The sequence below is a fragment of the Spermophilus citellus genome (genome assembly GCF_964194105.1).
Source record: "Spermophilus citellus genome assembly, chromosome: 3".
Taxonomy (NCBI): Eukaryota; Metazoa; Chordata; class Mammalia; order Rodentia; family Sciuridae; genus Spermophilus; species Spermophilus citellus.
Genome location: NC_138184.1, coordinates 232,788,921 through 232,802,742, shown reverse-complemented (window position 1 = coordinate 232,802,742; position 13,822 = coordinate 232,788,921). Strand labels below are relative to the sequence as shown.

General features: G+C 34.7%; 1 pseudogene across 1 annotated transcript in view; it reads right to left on the bottom strand.

Annotated features, from left to right (window-relative positions):
• LOC308643529 (protein SPT2 homolog) overlaps positions 1-13,822 on the bottom strand; it is a 106,092-nt pseudogene that overhangs the window by 68,985 nt on the left and 23,285 nt on the right. The gene's annotated exons all lie outside the window — the stretch shown is intronic.

The following is a 13,822-nucleotide window of genomic DNA, read 5'->3' as shown; positions in this document are numbered from 1 at the left end:
TCACATCAATTGAAAGACCATAGAGCAACTATAATATCAGTTTTTGATACTAAAGTATGGTATAATTGTATTATAAGACACAGGCAGATATTATGTTTGTTATAGATGCTTTGGTATGGATATAAATATCAAAGGCCACTGGACAACTATTACATCAGTTTTAGATGCTACAAATACACATATTGCATTTTTATTAAAACCACAGTGCAGATATTAATTAGTTTTAGCTGCAATAATGTGGCTATAACAGTGGTATTAAAATCTCAGGTAGCATTAGTACTACAGGCCACTTGACAGCCCTTATAGCAGTTCAAGGTGCTATGGTATACATATTATGTTAATATTAAAGGCCAAAAGCCAGCCATTATTTTATCTTTCGGTGCTACAGTATGGATATCATATTACTATTAATGGTCACAGTGCAGCTATTATAAAAGTATCAGATGCTATACTATGAATAATAGTAATAAAGTTCTCAGAGCAGGTATTATATTAATATTAAAGGCCACAGGGCAACTATTATAACAGTTTAAGATACTATAGTATACATGCTTACTAGTATTAAGGTCTAGAGATCCACCATTATATGAGTTTAAGAAGATATAATATGGATATTGCATAATTATTAAAGGTCACAGGGCAGGTACTAAATCAGTTTTAGATGCTATAGTGTGAATATATTACTATTGAAGTCACAGTAAACTTACTGTATTAATTTTTTTATTCTATAACATGGATATCATATTAGTATTAAAGTACACAGGATAACTATTATATTAGTTTTGATGCTATAATTTGCATATTATATTAATCTTAAAATTTTCAGGGCAGCTATTATATCAGTTTTAGATGCTACAGTATGGACACTATATTAGTATTAAAAGAACACAAGGCAACTATTATTTCAGTTTTATAGGTCACAGTAGGGATGTTATATCAATATTAAAGGCCATGGGGCAGCTAATTTATGAGTTTCACATGTTCTCATATGAATATCATATCAGTATTAAATGTCACAGGTAGTTATTACATCAGTTTTAGATAAACAGTGTTATAATAAGGACATTATATGAACACCAAAGACCACAGGGCAGATGTTTTTACTTTTAGATGCTATAATTATGATATCCTATTATTAAAGGTTGCAAGGTATCTATTATTATTAGTTTTATATGCTATAATATGAATGTTGTACTAGTATTCAAGGCCACAAAGCAGCTATTATGTCAGTTTTAGATGATATAATATTAGTATTAGAAGCCACAGGGAAGCTATTACATTAGCTTTAAATGATATAGTATGAATATCATATAATACTAAAGGCACAGGGCAGTTATTATACCAGAAGTGAGAGTTTGATATCCTCAGATGATTGAAGCAGCAATCAAGAACCCCTTCAAGAAGAATTGAGCTTGCATCTGCTGCTGCTTACCTGTTCTTCCAACTCATATCCCATCCAAGCCATCATCCTCTTGGACAATGCTGCCTATATTTAGGAAGGGTCTACATTTCAGTTGGCTGACCCACATGCCAATCATTTCTAGACACACCCTCATTGACATACCAATAAGCCCCTTAATCATCAGCATATCTTAATCCAATCAAGTTGACAATTCAAATTAACCATTAGAGTCTTATTAATAATAAAGGCCACATGGAATTTATTTTTTCATTTTAGATACTAAAATATGGATGTCACATTAGTATTTAAGGACACAGGACAGCTAAAATATTCATTTTAGAGACTATACTATGGATTTCTTAAAAGTATTAGAGACCAAAAATCATATATTATTTTTACTTTTAGATGATATAATATAGATATCATATTTCTACTAAAGGCCACAGGGTAGCTATTATATTAGTTTTAGGTGCCATAATGTGGATATTGTATTAAAGGCCATGAGAGAGCTATCATATTAGTTTTAGAACCACAGTATAAATATGATATTAACATTAAATTCCACATTTCAGCTATTTTATCAGTTTTAGATGCCAAAATATAGATATCATATTAGTTATAAAGGTCACCGTGGAGCTATTATATTAGTTTTTGGTGCTCAGGTATGGATGTCCTACTAGTATTAAAGGCCACAAGGAAGTGTTATTTCATATTTAAGGCCACATTATTGATATTAATACTAAAGGCCACAGTGCAACTATCATATTAGTTTTAATTGGTATATGATGGATCTAATAGTAGTATAAAGGACAAAGTACAGATATTATATTAGTTTTGGAAACTGTAATATGGTCTCATATCCATATTAAAGGCTACAATGTAGTTATTACATTAATTTTAGATACTATACAATCAATACTATGTTAGAATAAAAAGCCTAAGTGCCACTATTATATTATTTCTAGATATTACATTATTATTTTAGTCAAAATTTTTGCCATGCTGTCTAAAAGTCCTCACAACAACAATTTAAGAAAATGAAAATTTTATTTGGCACTCAACATTTCCAAGGTGTCGATTCACAGAATGTGGATTCATGGCTATTGGCCTGAAGTGAGACAGAACAACATGAACCAACCCAAAGGTGAGGAGGAGGCAAGTGCCTCTGGACATGGCAAACAGGAAACAGAGAGAGAACAGGGACAAAATATATTCCCAAAAGAATGGCCCCAGTGATGTCCCTACTCCAACCATACCCCACCTAGTCACATATACCATCAAGTTAATCCTTACCAGTGAATTAGCACACTGATTAGTTTAAGGCTCTCATAACTCCATCATTTCACCAATAAACTTTTTTACATTTTTCTCACACATGAGCTTTTATATCTAAACCATAGCATTATGACACAGGCACCCAAAATCTCATGCCCATCTCATAATAAAAAATATATTGAGTGCATTTTCAAGAGTCCATATATTCTTTTGTTGCTGTTCTAATTAATTATACACAACAGCAGAATTCATTTTGACATGTATACACAATAGAATGCAATCTCTCATTCCTATGGCTTTACATGATGCAGAGTCACACCAGTCACACAATCATACATGTATATAAGCTAATCATGTCTGTTGTCTCATTCCACCATCCTTCCCATGCCCATACCCACTTTCCCTCTCCTCACTCCTCTCTGCCCAATCCAAAGTTCCTCTATTCTTCCCTAGCCCTCTTCCATTATGGATCAGCACCCACTTATCAGAGAAAACATTTAGCCTTTGGTTTTGGGGGATTGGCTTATTTTGTTCCACATGATATTCTCCAGCTCTATCCATTCTCCAGCTCTAGAAAGCATGTACTAACTCCCCACATGCTTTCTTTGCCAAAAAAGCAATAATGCCATAAGTTCATTCTTCTTTAAGGCTGAGTAATGTTCCATTCTTCTTTATCCATTCATATGTTGAAAGGCACCTAAGTTGTTTCCATAGTTAGCTATTGTGAATTGAGCTGCTATAAACACTGATGTGACTGTATCACTGTAGTATGCTAATTTTAAGTCCTTTGAGTATAAACCAAGGAGTGGCCTTACTAGGTCAAATAGTTGTTCAATTCCAGATTTTCTGAGGATTCTCCATACTGCTTTCCAGAGTGGTTGTACCAATTTGCAAGAGTCCATTTTTTTTTAAAGAATTTAACTCTTGGTGCTGGGGTTGTGGCTCAGCGGTGGAGCACTTGCTTAGCGCATGTGAGGTGCTGGGTTCAGTCCTCAGCACCACATAAAAATAAATAAAAATAAAGGTATGTTTAAAAATTTTTTTTTAAGAATTTAACTCTCATTTTATTTACTTGTTTTTATGTGGTGCTGAGGATCAAACCCAATGCCTCACACATGCTAGGTAAGCACTCTACCACTGAGCCCAAGCCCCAGCCCATGGAGTTCATATATTATTAACAGTATTACCCAGAAGTTCAAGTCCAAAGTCTCTTCTGAGATTCAAGGCAAACTCTCAGCATGAGTCCCCATAAAAATAAAAAGCAAGTTATATACATCCAATATATAATGGCAGAGGTGCATATGAAGAAGGGATGGTATCAGGGAATGGATGAGGATGGGAACATGAGGTTAAGAGAATAGTTATATAAAATGCACTGACTGTACTAACTCCCCACATGCTTTCTTTGCCAAAAAAGCAATCTGCCTGCACCTAGCCTGGCTTGAGGAAACAGGATATGTCACATTCCTCAGCAACCTGATGCATGGAGAGAAGGTCTGGCAGTCAGTGTTGATAATGAGGGAGAGAGGATGATGTCTGGTTATGACTGGTTATCAGAGAAGACAATGGATTGCTAAAAGCTAAACTTCAGGATCACACTTCCCAGCTCAGTGGGTTTCTAACTGCTAACCTCCCATAATCACACTTCTCAGCACAAGAAGTTGCTAATGATTACCCTCTGTGTTCCTGCTCCTTCCTATCCTTAAGCACATGTGTGGAGAAGAAGGAGAAGGTGGGGGGTTCTGAGGTCCATAAAAGAGCACAATGCAACCACTCCCACAGACACCCAGCTCTGGGTCCTCTTCTCTTTGGAGAACAGCAAGTAAAGGGCAAGTTTTTTCTTAAGCTTGCTTTCTATGCTTGCCTCAGCATTTCTTAGGTGTTTAATCTTCAACACTAGGGGGACAAGGACCCAATCTTGATCTCCAAGACTGGTACCAGAAGGACCAAAGCAAAACTGAAATTCAGCTAAGCAAACCTGTAGTTCCACAGCCAGCATCTGAGGCATATGGCATTGTGGTGTTCTCTCCAAGGACTCTATGTCTTTGCTGGTTGCAACCCAAAAGCCTCTCTCAGCTTTTATCTGTTTGATTCCGACAGCTTTCCTTGGCATACTTTCCATTGCATCTCTTAATTTCAGGGGTCTCCACTACAGCGTCAGCTTCATTCTCACTTCTGCATGCATCACCCTCTCAGGAGATGCCCATGGGGACTTCATCCCAGTGGCACCTTGCCTGGCCTCCAGGGTTTCCCTTTGAAATCTCAGTGGAAGCCTCCATGACACCCTAACTCCAGAATCCTGCAGAACCAGCACCACATGGTTGATGCCAAGGTCTGCCACCATCTCAAGCAGTAGCCAAGACTCCTGGGACCAAGGGTGTGTGTCTGGGCAGCTTAGCATGGTGAAAGAACTTCCTAGTTCCCCTTGTGTAAGAAGGGTGCACAAATAGTCTCTTCTCAAAGAATTTTTATTTTTATAACATTGAACCTGATTTGGAGATGGTCTTTCCAATCCCTAAGAGATTGTTCAAATCTTTATTCTTTGCTCTCTGATCCTGATTATCATATTAAACTTGGCTAAAATCTGCCATCAATATTCATGTCACTACCTGAATGCTGTTCTGCATTGAGATTTCTTCTACTAGATTAATTACTACATCATCTTTAAATTCAGCATCACAGAAAGTCTCAGAACACAGGCAAAATGTAGACAGTTTATTAGCCAGTAATAAGAATGGCCTCTCCATGGGGCATATATTATGTTAGCTTTAGATGGGATTGTATGGGTATCATATGTTAAAGCCACAAGGAGCAATTATATTAGTTTTATATGTTATACTATGAATATTATGTTAATATTGTATTCCAACAGTATGGATATTATATTAATATTAAAGGCCACAAGGAAGCTTTTTATTAGTTTTAGATACTACAGTATAGATATAATATTGTTAAGGCCATGGGGTAGTTATTATATTAGTTTAAGGTTTTATAGTATGGATTTACATTAACAATAAAGGCTACAGGGAATATATTATATGACTTTAGATGGTATAATATAATGCTATATTAATATTAAGGTCAAACAGCAGCTATTATATTAATATTAGATACTGTAATAGGGATATCATATTAATATTAAAGGTTCAAGAACATATATTAAATTAGTTTATGATGCTTAAATATGGATATTATGTTAAATACAAGAGGTCACATTTTATATAGTTTTAAATTTTTTTTAAGAGAGAGAGAGAGAGAGGAGAGAGAGAATTTTTTTAATATTTATTTTTTAATTTTCGGTGGACACAACATCTTTGTTTGTATGTGGTGCTGAGGATCGAACCCAGGCCGCACACATGCCAGGCGAGCATGCTACCGCTTGAGCCACATCCCCAGTCCAGTTTTAAATGTTAGCATGAATATTGCATTAATATTAAAAAACCGAGACATCTATTATATTAGTTTGAAATGCTATAATATGGTTATTACATTACTATTAATGACCATAGGAAAGCTATTTTATTAGTCTGAGATGCTACAATATGGATATCATTCTACTACACAGGACTATACATGGCAATTATTGTATATTTTTTGGATAATACAGCATGGTTATTATATTATTATTAACAGCTACAGGGCAATTATTAAATTAATATTAGATGTTACTTATGGATATAATAATGGTATTAAATACTCAGGGCAGCTATTATATTAGTTTTAGATGCAATAATAGAAATAGTACATCAATATTAAAGGCCTCAGCACAGCTATTATATCTATTTCAGATACTATACTATGGATATTATATTAGTATTAAAGGTTATAGTACTGCTTCTTATTAGTTTTAGATGCTAGCATATGTATAATATATATTTATGTGTGTGTGTATATATATGTATATATTTATGTATACATATATATAATGTTAGTAGTAAATGCCACAGGACAGCTATTACATTAATTTTAGACTGTATAGTATTAAGATCATATTAGTATTAATTGCCATAGGGCAATAATTATATCAGTTTAGAATATATAATGTGGGTAATGTAAATTATAATCACCACAGGGTAGCTATTTTATTAGCTTTGGATGCTATAGTATATATATCATATTATCATTAAAGTCCACTGCCACAGTCTGGCTGGGCACAATTCAGGAGCCACTTGTCAAAAGAAACGAACTTTATTTTTAGAACACATGCCACACCACACAAGCTCTTCAGGAATTCCCTCAGAGCCCAACTGCCACCACCGGCTTCCCACAAGCCTCTCAACCCCCCCCCCACTCCTCCTGCTCTTGAGGCCGATTGGCTGGGTCATGTGGGTGGAGCCAAAAAAAGTCCCCCAATGAGCAGCTCCATGGTCTGAAAGGGCGGGGAAACAGCTCAATGAGCATCACCGCAGAGGAGCCAATTAGCTGGAAGCTAGAAGTTTGCTGGGGCCACTGTGAGCCAATCATCAGCTGGCAGCTGGAAGTTTGCTGGCAGCTGGAAGTTTGCTGGGGCCCCTTCGGCTGTGGCTCTCAACATCTCCCCCTCTCTGTTTAAACAACAAGCATGTGGCTTAGGGACCGTGCCTGCCTTAGGTTGTCCAATACTACATATGATTCCTTACCCATCTTTGGATGAGCTGACCTCAAGGCGTCAGCCTCCTGAAATGTCCATCCGTCCTTTCTCCCTATCTGTTCCTCAGATGTGAGCGGTTTTTCTTCCATCTTACACATCTCCAGGGATAGGCAACTTAAAACAAAAGTGAAGCAAAACAAAAGAAGAATCTTAAAATGGCTACCCATCCTCTCGCCCTGCCCTCAGGGGCGAGCAGTTTACCTTATCACTTACCCTCAGTCATTCCCATATGGGCCACCAAATGCCGCAGTCTGGCTGGGCACAATTCAGGAGTCACTTGTCAAAAGAAACGAACTTTATTTTTAGAACACACACGCCACACCACACAAGCTCTTCAGGAATTCCCTCAGAGCCCAACTGCCACCACCGGCTTCCCACAAGCCTCTCAACCCCCCCCCCCCCACTCCTCCTGCTCTTGAGGCCGATTGGCTGGGTCATGTGGGTGGAGCCAAAAAAAGTCCCCCAATGAGCAGCTCCATGGTCTGAAAGGGCGGGGAAACAGCTCAATGAGCATCACTGCAGAGGAGCCAATCAGCTGGCAGCTGGAAGTTTGCTGGTGCCCCTTTGGCTGTGGCTCTCAAAAGTCCACAGGGCATCCGTTATATTAGTTTATATGCCAGTTTTATATTTTATTAATATTAAATGCCACCTGTCAGCTATTACACTAGTTTTTTAATTTTTTATTATGGATATCACATTAGTATTAAAGGCCTCAAGGCAGTGATCTATTAGTTTATAGGCCACATTTGGATATTATGTTGACAATAAAGATCCAGGACAGTTATATTAGTTTTTGAGGCCAAGGAATGGACATTATATTAATAATGAAGTCTCCAGTACAGCTATTGTATTAATTTTAGATGCTATAGTATGGATATTAGTATCAAAGGCCATGGGAAAGATATTAATTAGTTTTAGATAACACTATAGATATTACAGTAACATGAAAAGTAACAGGGCAGCTATTATATCATTTTAGAAAGTATAGCATGAATAATATAATAGTGTTAAAGGCTATAGAGCAGCTAACATAGTAAGAGATTCTACACTATGGACATTCAATTAGTATTTAACACCTCAGAGTAGCTATTTTATTAGTTGCACATGCTACAGTATGGATACTTAGTATTAGGCAACAGGACAACTATTATATTAGTATTAGGTGCCTTGGTATGAATCTTATATTAATAATAAGGTCACAGAGCAGCTTTAACATCAGTTTTTAATGCAACATTATGATAATCATATTAATATGAAAGTCCATAGAGCAGCTATAAAGACCACAACACAGCTATTATATATATTTCATATATTATATTATGGATGTTAGTATCAAAGGCTACAAGGCAACCATCATAATAGTTTTAGATGCTAAACTATATACATTAGTAGTAAAGGCTATAGTGCAGATATTATGTTAATTTTGGATGCTACACTATGCATATTATATTAGTATTGAAGGCCACAGGGAAGCTATTACCTGAGTTTTACATACTATACTATGGATATCATATTAATATTAATGGCCACAGGGCAGCTATGATATCAGTATTATATTTATATTAAAGGTCAGCTATTATATTAGAATTAGATCCTATCACATGAATATTATAGCATGGATATCATATATAACATAGTAAGAACATATGGTATTATAATGTAATAAATTTCTGATAAAATTTATAATATAATACATTATCATATTAAAATTATACATTATAAGATATAATATTATATGATATATAATATGTACTATATATTAATATGTACTATATAATATGTGTGATATATTAATATGTATCTAATATCCATACTATAGCATCTAAAATTAATACAATAGGGCAGAGAGGTGGGAGGGAAATGGAGGGGGCAGGGGATTAGCAAGGATGGTGGAATGTGAGAGACATCTTTATCCAAAGTACATATTAATATATAAGATAGATACATATTAATATATAGATACATATTATTATATTAATATAAGATATAAAGATATAAAGTCATGTTTAGGAGTTAAATATTGAATATTATATTAGTATTAAAAGACATAGGACTGATATTGTATAAGTTATAGAGGCCCAATGTGGTTATAGTTTTAAAAATAAAGAATAGGGGTTGGGGATTGAGCTCAGTGGCAGAGTCCTTGCCTAGAACACACAAGGCCCAGAGTTTGGTCCTCAGCCCTGAAAAATAAATCAATAAAGGACAAATGACAGGTAGATGCTATAGTATGGATATCATATTAGTATTTATTACCATAGGGCAGCTATTTAATTAGTTTTGAAAGCTATATACTAATATAATATTAGTATAAGGGCCACAGAATACCTATTTAGTTCATTTTAGATGCTATTACAGGACAGCTATTACGTTAATTTTAGATTGTATAGTATTAAGATCATATTAGTATTAATTGCCATAGGGCAATAATTATATTAGTTTAGAATATATAATGTGGGTTATGTAAATTATAATCACCACAGGACAGCTATTTTATTAGCTTTGGATGCTATAGTATATATATCATATTAGTATTAAAGTCCACAGGGCATCCATTATATAAGTTTATATGCCTATGAATATTATGTTAGTACTAAGGATGATAGGGAAGGTTATTTTAAATGCTAAACTCTGGATATTATATTAAAGGGCAGCTATTATATTAATTATATTAATTTTACAATCTATAATACAGATATTATGTTAATATAAAAGTCCACAGGGCACCAATACATCAGTTTTATATGCTATATTATGGATAACATACTAGTGTTAAAGATAAGGACAGGGCCAGGCGCGGTTGTGCATACCTGATGGCTGCATGTAATCACAGCTGCTTAGGAGGCTGAGACAGGAGAACCACAAGTTCAAAGCAAGACTCAGCAACAGCAAGATTCTAAGCAACTCAATGAGACCCTGTCGCTAAATAAAATATAAAATAAGGCTGTGCAAAAGACTTAAAAATAGCATATACAGGGACACAGCCACATCAATGTTTATAGCAGCACAAGTCACAAGAGCTAAACTGTGGAGCCAACCTAGATGCCCTTCAGTGGATGAATGGATAAAAAATGTGGTATATACACACAATGGAATTTTACTCAGCAATAAAAGAGAATAAAATCATGGCATTTGCAGGTAAATGGATGGTGTAGGAGAAGATAATGCTATCTGGTCAAGCAAATCATCACAGATAAGTAATAAACGGGCATTATGGATTGTGTGGTTCATATCCCCAAAGAGCAGAGAGTCCTGTCTTTCTGGCATGGTAACCTGGCCAATGTCATCAGATACTTCTCCACCCAGGCTCTCAAATTTCCTTCGATAAATACAATCCCCCCAAAAATGAATGCCAAATATTTTATCTGATATAAGGAGGCTGAGTCATAGTGGGGTAGGGAGGGGGAGCATGGGAGGAATAGATGAGTTCTAGATAGGGCAGAGAGGTGGGAGGGAAAGGGAAGAGGCAGGGGATTAGCAAGGATGGTGGAATATGAGAGACAGCTTTACCAAAGTACATGTATGAAGACATGAATTGGTGTGATTTTTACTTTATATATAACCAGAGATATGAAAAATTGGGCTGTATACATGTAATAAGAATTGTAATGCATCCTGCTGTCATTTATTTTTTAAAAAAATCAATAAAAATAAATAAATAAATAAATAAATAGGGCTGTGGATGTGTTCAATTCCCATTACCCCCCCCCCCAAAAAAAAAAAACAAGATCAGGATAGTTGTTATATTAGTTTTATAGGTAAAAGTATTGAAATTATATTAATATTGAAAGTCACGGGGCATTATTATATTAGTTTTAGATGCTATAGAATGGATATCATATTAATATTAAAGCCATAGAACAGCTCTTATATGATTTCAGATGCTATAGTGCAGATGTCATATTAGGGTTAAAGGCCAACATCATCTCTTTGACTATTTTAGATGCTACAATATGGATATCATATCAGTGCTAAAGGTCAGGTGTTAAATAGAACTACATGCTATAATATGAATATGACATTAGTATTAAATGCCACAGGACAACTATTATATTAGTTTAAGATACTACAGTATGGGTATTAAAATACTATTAAATGCCACAGGACAGATTTTGTATTAGCTTTAGGTGATATACAATGGATATTGTATTAGTATTAAACACCACAGGGAAGGTATTTATATTAGTGTAACATGCTTTAGTATTTATATTACATTAAAGTTAATGTCACCGGGAAATTATTGTATCTATTTTAAATGCTATTATAAGGATGTTACATTAATAGCAAAGGCCACAAGGCAGCCCTTATAGTAGTTTTTGAAATTAAAATATGGATGTACTTTTAGTATTAAAGGTCACAGTTCAGCTGTTACATTGGTTTTGGGTGCTATATTATGGATATTATTAACATGAAAGGATACAAGGCAGCTATAATACTATATTAGGCTGCTATAGTATGGAAAACATATTAACATTAAAGACCACATGGCAGCTATTAAATTAGTTTTAGGTGCTACAGTATAGATATTATAGTAATATTAAAAATCATAGGGTACCTGTCTTGATACTTTATATAAATATATATTAGTATTAATGCCACAGGGAAGACATTATAGCAGTTTACCTGATATAGTAAGGATATTGTATTAGTGTTCAGGCAACAGAGAAGCCATTGTATCAGTTTTGCATGCTATAGTATGGATATACTAAAGATCACAGGACAGCTCTTTGTCAGTTTTAGATGGTGTAGTATAAATGTCACATTAATAATAAAGGCTTCAGGGAAGTTGTATTAATTTTAGCACTATATATGGATATCATGTAATATCCATTTTTGATGCTGCATTATGATTTTGTATTAAAGACCACAGAGAGACTACAATATCAGTTTTAGAGGCCAGAGCATATATTAAAATTAAAGGCCAATTGCAACTATGAAATTAGTTTCAGATGTTATAATTTGGATATCATATGGTATTAAAGTCTACAGGGCTGCTATTTTATTAGTTTTAGATGCTATATGTGGATATCACATTAATATTAAAGTTCACGGGCTCACTGGGGTTGTGGCTCAGTGGTAAGCACTTGCTGAGCATGTGTGAGACACTGGATTTGATCCTGACACCACATAAAAATAAATAAAATGAAGGTATTATGTCCATCTACTACTAAAAAAATATCTAAACAAAATAAAAGTTCACACATCAACTATTATATTAGTTTTAGATACTATATTATGGATATTAATTAGTATTAAAGCCAATAAGGCTATATTATATTAGTTAAGATGCTAGAATATGCATATTATATTGGTTTTTAAGGGCAGCTAAATATTATTTTATGATGTTATATTATAGATATAATATTAATATTAAATACTATAGAGCTATTATAATAGTTTTAGATGCTATAATATGTAAATTACATTAATTTTGTAGGCCACAGTGCAGCTATTATTATTAGTTGTAGGGCTACAGTATGGATTTTATATTAATATTAAAGAAGGAGTCGCCTGCCTCCTCTTCTTCCAACAAGACAGATACCACTGGGTCCTTCACCAAGGACTTCCTAGCTGATGGAGTGGCCACAGCCATCTCCAAGACCTTCATCTCCAAGATGAAGGAGGCAAAGCTTTCTACAATTGGTCCAATGTTCTCAGAGGCATGGGTGTTGCTTGTGTACTTGTCTCATGTGATGAAATCAAGAAGTTACACAAGTTATTTCCTAGGCATCCCCCCCCCACCCCGTGAACATGCATGTTGTATTATAAATATATCTTGGGCATTCTGGACACTTTCGCTGTTTATCAATGGCAACTATGCACTGGCAACAATGGCAACTGGTTGAAAATGGGAAGCAATAATATTCATCCGACCAGTTTTCTCTTAAAGCTATTTCCATGAGGATGATGATGATGATGAAACTCAATTATATATTTTTGTATTTCAGTCACTCCTGATAACAAATTTAAAGAAATAAAATTATCTAAAAATAAAAAAAGACTGGGGTTGGGGTTGTAGCTCAGTGGTAGAATGCTTGTCTAGCATGTGTGAGGCACTGGGTTTGATCCTCAGCACCGCATATAAATAAATAAAATAAAATAAAGGTCTGTCAACAACTAAAAAAAATTTAAAAACAAAACAAAACGAGACTAAGTGGTAGTTATTAAATTAAATGTAGATGCCACAGTATGAATATCATATTAGTATTAAGGGTCACAGGCATATTATAATAGAAGCTATTATAGAATATCATTAATATTACCAGGGCAGCTAATATATTGGTTTTAGATACTATTGCATGGATATTATATTAGTGTTAAAGGCCACAGGAGCCTATTTAATTTGAGATCACACACAACGTTAGTATTGCAGCCCACAGTGTAGTTATTATTTTTACATGCCATAGTATGAATATCATATTAATGTTAAAGGCCACAGGGAAAATAAAATATCAATTTAAGATGCTGTGCATAGGTGGCCATTGTACTAGTTTTAGGTACTGTAGAATGGATAT